General features: G+C 38.0%; 1 long non-coding RNA gene across 1 annotated transcript; it reads right to left on the bottom strand.

Annotated features, from left to right (window-relative positions):
• Positions 1 to 4747: 4747 nt before the first annotated feature.
• Positions 4748 to 9251, bottom strand: LOC148118723 (uncharacterized). The gene is made up of 5 exons (XR_015735890.1): positions 9141 to 9251; positions 8371 to 8399; positions 8208 to 8277; positions 6273 to 6355; positions 4748 to 4950 (listed from the first exon to the last, which is right to left on the bottom strand). It is a non-coding gene; the product is annotated as an uncharacterized LOC148118723 (long non-coding RNA).

Genomic DNA, 9251 nt, shown 5'->3' with positions numbered 1-9251 from the left:
TATATTTTAAAAGACAAAAATAAAAGAAGGATGTTTTGAAAACTGGTACAGCTTCAGTATCTCAGACGGCAATTTCCTCTGACTAGAGGATTCCACTCCTACTTCTAAGTTATTGTAGCTACTACTGTTATCTATATTATTTATACAAACCCATTTTTCATATGAATCATACACCCTGACTCTGAGCCTAGCTTACTTGTTATCTGTCCTGTTAGAGTGCCACATTCCCGTATCTGGTACATTCCATGTTCAGCTGCCTGCCATACAGCTCGTACCCAACATCAGAAACATTCAAATCCCAGATCTTTAAGGCATTAACAGGAAGACTTCAAGGTCAGTGAGAATATAATTACAGTACCCATCTGCATAAATTGTCTACCAGTGAGAAACTTACATAGTCCTATGTTTCAACATGAACTACTAGAACAGCCAATAAAGACAGCACATAATTTCACAGACAATATTTTCTGACTTAGTCTGTTGAAAATAAAGTCTGCAAGCCTTTATTTATACCCTTATACCAAAATGTCCCTCTCTGAAAGCAGTCATTCTTTAATAAGTTATTAATGTCTTAGTTAGGGTTACCACTGCTGTGTTGAAATGCTATGATCAAAAAGACTTGGGGAGGAAAGAGTTTGCTTGGCGTACACTTCCATAGCACTGCGTATCACTGAAGGAAGTCAGGACAGGAGCTAAAAGAAGTAGGTACCTGGCACGGACTGATACAGAAGGCATGGATGGGTGCTGCTTACTGACTTGCTTCTATGTCTTTACTCTGCCTGCTTCCTTATGGGACCACCTGCCCAGGGGTGGCAGTACCCACATTGGGCTGGGCCCTCCCACATCAATCTCTAATTAAGAAAATGCCCTACAACTGGATCTTATGGATGTGTTTTTTCAATTAAGGTTCCTTTCTAGATGACGCTAGCTTGTGTCAAGTTGATACACAAAACTAGCCAGGACACTGAGTTGACCTTTAAAGTCAGATTAAGGGAGGTTCCTTAATAAACAGATACCTGCTGATGAAGCATGATTAAAAAAAAAAAACTCGAGAGAGAAATAGGGGTTCAACCTGAAGATTCAAAAAGCAAAGCAGCCTGCCACTGACTTTTACCTCCACCTCAGTTCAAAAATGGCAATACTGCCTCCAGGATTCTCAGAGTGAGACTGTGTCTGACAGCTCTTTCTTCCCATTTTACAATCTTCTCTAGGGCTTGGATTAAAGGTGTGCCCCACCGGAATTAAAGGCATGCACTACCTGGTTTCTATGGCAACTTGTGGCATGCCCCTTGACCAGCAAGGAAGAACGAACACGAAGTTGAGGATTCTTCTCAAATCACACTTTATTGGAGCCTCTTGGTTGAAGGGAGAGCGGAAGTGAGAGAGAGCGAGAAGTGAAAGAGAACAAGAAGAGAGAGAGAGAGAGAGAGAGAGAGAGAGAGAGAGAGAAAGCGAAAGAGAGAGAGAGAGGAAATGGGGGGGGGGGGTAGAGAGAGCGCAGGGAGCCAGAGAGAGCAGGAAGCCAAGCAGCAGCTGCTTCTATAGGGTGGAGGGACTCGGGTACTGTCCTGATTGATGAATACCATTTTGCTGGCGTCTGGGGCCTCGGGATTGGCCAGGGACAAAGGCTCAATTGCGCATGTACAAGCAAAGGGCGCTCAGCCCCACGTGGCAATTCCAAAGAAGGATTTGTTTACCTCCAAGCTGCAGGACCGCCTGCGCCATCTTATAGTGCCGATTTCTCCAGGTGGCTCCATACAGCAACTAGTGCAACTACTGGGATTAAAAGTTGTGTTCCCACTGCCTGGTCTGTAAGATTGTCCAGAGGGGCTGTTTTACTCTCTGTTCTTCAGACAGGCTTCATTTAATAAAATAAAAGTGAAATACCACTGCATGCTGATTCCCTGTGAAAGCTAAATTTAAACTGCTCTTTACTCAATAGGAATACTTCTGTTTACTTGGTCAGAGTTTTGCTTAGGACATTGTTATCAGCACTGCCACTTTGGAGGACCTACTTTGGACCCAACAGTCACTTTTTCTTTTTGGATAATTGGTCCAAGAGTCTGTTGATCTCATTTGTCTTCTTAAAGAACCAGGACTCAGATTCATTGGTTCTTTGAATTGCTTTCTTTGCTTCTATTTCATTAATTCTTATTCTTGTTATTAAATTATTATTATTTCTTGACTGGGTAAGGATTTTGGTTTGTTCTTGTTTTTCTAACTTCTTGAGTTGCACCATATGTTGTTTATTTATACTCTTTCTCAGCCATAAATTCTCTTCAAGGGACTTTTTTTTAAGTATTCCAGAGTTTTTCTAGTGTTGTATTTTCATTTAGTTCCAAGAATTGTTTTCCTTTGCTTTCTACGTTGACCCATTTATCATTTAGTAATGAGTTGTTTAATCTCAAATGAGTTTATATACATACTAGAGATCTGTTGGTTGTCAATCTTGTTTTACTCCATTGTAGTCAGATAGGATGCACATAGTTGTTGATTTGAGTTTTCAGAAATTGTTAAGATTTTCTTTTTTCATTGTGTCCCAGGATGTGGTCTATTTATATCATGAAAAGATTTTCTACTTTCTTCAACCATGACAGATAGTTTTTCTGGATACATTAGTCTAAGTTTTCAGTCATGGTCTTCTAAGATTAGCAATTTATTGCTCCAGGCTCTTCTGACTCATTGTTTTCACTGGCAGGTCACTGCTATTAAGCTAGTGGCCTTCTCTGTATATGTGACTTCAGATGTTTTCTTCCCTTTTATCTTTCTTTGTTTTGTACATTTGGAGTTTTAACTATGATATGTTCTGGGGAATTTATTTTCTGGCCTTATATAGTGTTCTGCGTGCTTCTTGCCTCTGTATGGATATATCCTTAGTTTGTGGAAGTGTTCTTCCATGATCTTGTTGAAGATTTGGTCCATGCCATTGACCTAGGATTTTTCTCCTTCATCGACTCCTCCTACAATTCTAGAATTTGGTGAACCACAGTTTCTCATTTTCTGAATGTTCCTTTCTGATCTCTTTTTTTGTGGGGGGGGGTGAGGTGTTTTTTATTTTTTATTTTTTAATTTTTCATGTTATTTGATTATTTTCTCTAGATCATACACTTAATTTTTAAACCTTCTGCTAGATTCATTTGCCTTGTAAGGCTTCCCCTTCACTTTTCTAGTTGGACTGTTGGAGTTTTCAATTTTCTCTTCAGTTTATCTTGAGTTTTTTTTCAGTTTTTGAACTATTTATTGAACTCTATTTTAAAATATTGGATTATCTTGGGCATCATTTAGCCACTGGCACTTCTTAAGTTCACTGAGCTTTTTCTTTGTGTCTTCTTTAAACTCCTTGAATTCTTTGCTAGAGTTTATGATTATTATTTCAAATTCTGTGCCCTGGATCCATATACATGGTTCTCAGTGGTGAACATTTCTATAAGACTGATGAATTTGGGAAGAGGTGTTCTCTGTCATGATATTTCCTATTGTTGGTATTTTGGATGTGAGCTCTGGGCATGTAGACTTTTTTGTGAGTTTTGTTTATCATATAGACCTGGCAGGTAAGCACAGGTCAGTTAAGACTGAACGTTCAATATGGCTCCAGGGGAATGAAGTCAGATGGAAAAGGGGGGGCTGGGCTGTTATGCAAGATGTACATTCTGGTCCAAACCTGGATTGTGAGTAATGAAGGTTGAGTTATGTGCATGTTGGGGATGATGAGGCAAACTCCTCATCCTGCTAGACCCTGGCAAAGAAGTGCAAGACCAAGCTGGGCAGAGAGGTTGGATGTGGTTGTCTCTTGAGAAGCCCACATGTTGGGAGTGGGTAGAATGGGTCTTGGCTAGAGCCTGGAGGGTAGCTGCAGTGGAAGCAGAGTTAGCCACACTAGGCTGGAGCACTAGATATGGGAATCTGGCAAGATTGGGGTGCTTGGAAAGGTTATATAGAGGGTCAGCTGGACTCACAGGGTTGGATGCTGAGAACAAATGTATAAGATCTGACTGGGCAGAGGGTTTAGGATGCCTATACTTATTTTATTACAATATTGGTACTTGAGCATAAATAAATTTCACATATATTTGCAAATGTACCATTTTTGTTACCTCTTTTATTATGACTGAAATTTTCATTATTTAGTGACAAGAAGAACTCCCTTGTTTACCTTTTCCTAAGGGTTGCTTCGTTGCTACTACCTGTCATGAAAAACAAAGAAAGCAAAACCTTTAGAAATGATGATTCTTCATTCTCTCTATTTCTCTCTCAATGTATAAATCACCAAAACAAAAATATTTAGTCTGTCAAGTTATAGACACAATTCTGGAGAATCTGGGGCTAAAAGAGATTAACTAGTGAATTGTAGTAGAGCCAGTAACACTTGATAGCAAATGAGAAAAGAAGTTTAATTCATAAGATGTGTTACTTAAATGAATTTAATACAGATACATCATTCAGAATTTTTTTTCAAAAAGAAAAACAGCATTGGACAAACCTCAGAGTCCTTAGTTGAGTCTTCTATTTCTTTCTGGAATATTAATGTCTTATCTATATAATGTAGTTAAAGAAACATTAAAGAGAACATATGTTACCGTGAAGTTAAATATGCAAGCTTAAAGGTATATGTGTGTGTGTGTATTACATATATCTTATCATTCCATTTTGATGTTTGTATATTTTGATGAAACAGCGAGACAAAATTTCAGATGTCTGAAGCATTTGCAGGAAGACATTGTTACAGTAGGAACTGAGCAAGAAAAACTATTTCCAAGCAATGTTTATTTGAGAATGTGCACACTCGTATTTTTTATTATGTTAGTCCTTGCACAGAAAACACTTTGCCTTCACATTTTCCAATTGATCGGTGTTGTTATTCCTCCCATTAACACAACTGGGACTGTTCGTTTGCTTCCTGGGAGGACTCCCTTGGTTCCTTTCTCCCTCTGTCTGCTTGGTTTCTTCTTCCTGTCATTAAAAAACGAAGGCAACACAACTTCAGAAATTGTATTTGTTCCCTCATTTTCTCCATCACTCCGTCACCTTATCGGTCACTAAGACAAACATATATGCAGTCTGTCAAGTTGGAGGCACAGTCCTGTGAGAAGCAGATAACAGAGATCAGCTTCTTTTTTTCAAGTGCCTTATTCAGCCATCGTCAGAGAAGCTTCCCCCTGCGGAAGATGAGAACAGATACAGAGACCACAGCCAGACATTGTGCAGAGAATGAGAGACCCTGACCTTGGAACACTCAGACCTAAGTGGGATGACGTCATCAAATCCCTGCCCTCAGAGCTCAGGGAACCCTATAGAGGAAGAAAGAGGGTAAGAGCAGAGGGGATGGAGGACATCAAGAAAATGGGGCCCTCTAAATCACCTGAGCAAGGCTCACATGAACTCAGAGACTGAAGCAGCATGCATGTGACCTGCATGGGGCTGTACCAGATCTTCTGGGTTTATATAGTGGTTTCCAGTTTAGCGTTTTTATGGGATTCCTGAGTGTGTCTCTGTTTCTTGTGTTTTCTGATGGACTCTTTACCCTCTGTCCTCAGTTGTTTTATCTTCTGATATTTTATTTTGTTATGTTTGAAAAATAAATGAATAATGAATGAATGGATGGATGGTTGGACAGATGGATGGAGGGACTGATGAATGACTACCTAGCCACTAAGGCAAAAGTTAACACGGAATTGCCATTTGTAACTAATAGGAAAGTTGGGATGCCATGTAGCCTATGAAGTGTCTAAATGAAGTCCATCCCAAATGTATACTAGTGCCCCCTTATAGCTCCGGGAACTATTGGCCCTTAATACACGCTAGTGTTAACATCACCCTACTCCCTGCCTCTATAAATACATTGCAGTCAACTGGAAACAGAAAGTTAGAATCCAAATCTTAACCTAGGTGTTACTGCTGGTATCGTAAAGCTCCAAATTCTGAACCACTAGGAACGGTCACCCTTTTGCATGAATCCGACACAGGCGTCATCAACTCTACATCATTCAAAATTATTATTGTCTAGCCATAAGATACAACTTGATTTTACTTTGTATAATTTAAAGAGGTTATATATTACCAAAAATAAGCAAAAAGATGCCGTACATTCAAGAACAAAATTTAATGAGGAGTTACTGTTAATTCTAAGAACATTCTAAATCTTATAATTAGGTCTAAAAATAAATTAAATTTTATATAAGTTCCACATGATAACTTGAAGGTGATTGCATTTGGTTGATGCTACACTATGAAACGCAATAAAACACTAAATGAAAAATTAAATGTTTCCTTACCTGATGTGCAATACCATTATCATCATCATCTCCTTTCTGTTCTTCTTCCAATGACACTTCTATGACGTTCTCTGCAGACAAATCTATATATTTTGTGAACATAAACTTTAAAAAAATAACATAAAATAATAGTCTCCATATCAATATGTAGAAGCAGCTTAAAATCAAAGAAATAAAGTGCAGTTTTGTTTTCCCAAGGAATTTCAAGTAACCTGAAGATTTACCATCTGACATGTTCTGATGTTAAGATTCCTTGTAGTATCTAAAGTCATCCTTGATTATGTGTTTCCCGAGATAAGCAGGTGGCACCTTGCTTAGGACTACCACAGCACTCCATGGGTAGATCTTATCATTACCCTTGAGCTGTAAACCACTTATTTTCATTGTGTGTCTATACAGTTCACTCTCAGGCTGGAGCGGGCAATCTTTTCAGTCATCTAAGTATGCATTCTCTCTGTCTTGCTTAATAATTCCTTATTATGTGCCTTCTAGGTGATGGTCTATGGCTTTTGAAAATGTGCTTGAAATGTACAGTGGGTACATTTCCTTGAGATGATGCCTGCTCTGATATTGAAAGGACAACTTTAGGAAGATGGAGGTCAGGAAATGATGACAACATGAAAGATAACATCAGAGGAAGAGGATTATTCAGCGGAGTGCTTGTCTAAAATGATAGTTACTGGGGAAGATGGAAACACCAATAATGCTGGAGAAAGGAGCCAAGGAGGGAGATTTGTTCAGAGGTAGCTTATGAAAGTCTTGTCACTGAGGAGTTGTATGTTAACTTCTTCATGTTGCATTGTCCTTGTTTATCTTAAAAGTGATGGAGAACAGGTGTAAGTAGAGCATAAATGAATGGGGGCAGACAAACTCAGAGAAGGCAACAAAACAGAAATAGACATGATGCAAGGCAGACACAGAGGTAGTGTTTTCAGAAATATCTAGGGTATACCCTTATTAGTATCAGAAAGAGAATAAATTTTGTTAAATGGAAATGCACAAATCTGAATTCCTCAAGCATGAAATGCTAGTAATTACTGGAAGAAAGAAAAAAAAATTGATGCAGAAAGAAACCGAAAAGCTTGTAATTGTCCTTGGTTGCTCAATATTTCTACTTCATTGTAAATTTTGAGGGAATACACTTAATTCTTACTGTAAGCATTGTGCTCTTTTTTGCTGCAAAGTTGAGCAAAATAATTAATAATAGTAATAATGATGAGAAGATAAAGAAGGAGGAAGAAGAGAAAGAAGAAGGAGAAGGGGAAAAGGAAGGGGAAGGAGAAAGAGAAAAGAAGGAGAAGGAGGAGATGAAAAAGTAAGAAAGTTGGGAACTGTAACTTATTCAAAAGTGTACACTATTATGTCAGATGATTGTTACACACCTGCAGTAATGATTTGTCAGCAATAAGCTGGTACAGGATGTTGAACTCAACTTAGAGATAACAAACGGACTGTATGTGGAATGAAATTTGGTTTTGTGCTTTCTCCTTTAAGGTAATATATCTTGCTTTGCAATCACATCAACACAGAACTTCTGGGTACAAGAAATGTCCTGCTTCAGCTTCCCAAGAGGCTGAGAACACAGGTGTGGATCATGACACCCATCTCTAGTAAGTATTTTCAAATTTTGGAAAATCAAAAAAATCATCAAAATAATAGACTTTACATATGCCTATGATGTTTAGAGTCTAAACCCGTACATTTTTGGTACTGAAGCATGAAACTAGAAACCTCTAAGCCAGACCCTACATCTGTTTAATCTTCTGTATATGCTTGCAATACTGATACGCCTTGAAATACTGATAGCAACAGTGAAATCTGAATTCTTTATGTCAGGTTTTACCATCAATACTAGGGAACAGAATTAAGATTGTGAAAGTGGTAGCAAGTTCGCATAACTTTTCTTTCCATACTATGTTGAATTTTAAAATTTACCTGATTTGAAAGGTTTTAACAAGCTTATTTCGACTTCATCTGCAGAAGACTCTTCCTCTGTAGTTGTAGACTGGATAGGAATTGAGGCAAGATATTTAGTAAATGTTGCATGCTTTACAACGTACATCCTTAATAATTCAAGAAAAAAGGTGCACATTTTTACCTTTAAGAGAACATCTTTTTCACCCCATGCTAAAAGGCAATAGGGAAAATGGTCAAAATTATGAATTATGACAACACCCACTCTGGACACAAGAAGAGACAGGGTGGGAATGACAGTCACACTTTACTTGAAAAATTATTATTTTAAGTTTTGTATTTACTCTGGTCAGCATAGCAATATATTGCTATGAAATTAATACATATTTAATGAAACATGCAGTTCATATTTCAAAGTAGTGACGATATATCCAAAAGATGTAACTAAAGCAGAAAAGTATACACCTATGGGTGGCAGCATTTTGGCTGAGGAGGACAGTTGTGATATAAGAGGGACATATGGCTGCCACAGGTAAGTGACAAAGTTGACTGCATGGGTTTCCAAGTCTTCCAGAACATTAGGAAGGACAGTGTTTTCATATCAGTTGAATGAAATGTGGAATTCATTTTTGAGAATGATAAGTTTCAAAATTGATAAGAGTAGATATATAGTTCCAGAATAAGAGTTCATAAACTATTTCCTTTTACATTTAAATGGCTAATCAAATATTTCTGACAAATACATTCAAAAAATTTGTTTTCAATGTATTTATTTTAATGTATGTGTGTAGATGTTTAGCCCGCAGAAACCTGTGCAGCATGTGTATGCCTGGTGCTCATGATGGATCACCATGTGGGCACTGGGTCCTCTGTAAGAGCAACGAGTGTTCTCATTGGCTGAGCCATCTCTCCAGCCCCTCAATTAATGTTTTCATATAAGAGAATATTTCTTACCTAGCACTCTTCCTTTTGTGATGTCTTTGCCTTTTTCTTCTCGAGTTCTAGAGAAACGACGATCCCAAAAAGCCCTCTCAAAGAGTTTCTGTTAAAATTAACATCAAGAAA

Source organism: Myodes glareolus, chromosome 21 (assembly GCF_982192425.1).
Source record: "Myodes glareolus chromosome 21, mMyoGla1.1, whole genome shotgun sequence".
NCBI lineage: Eukaryota > Metazoa > Chordata > Mammalia > Rodentia > Cricetidae > Myodes > Myodes glareolus.
Note: the sequence above shows the minus strand (reverse complement) of the source record. Positions and strands in the feature narration are given on the sequence as shown.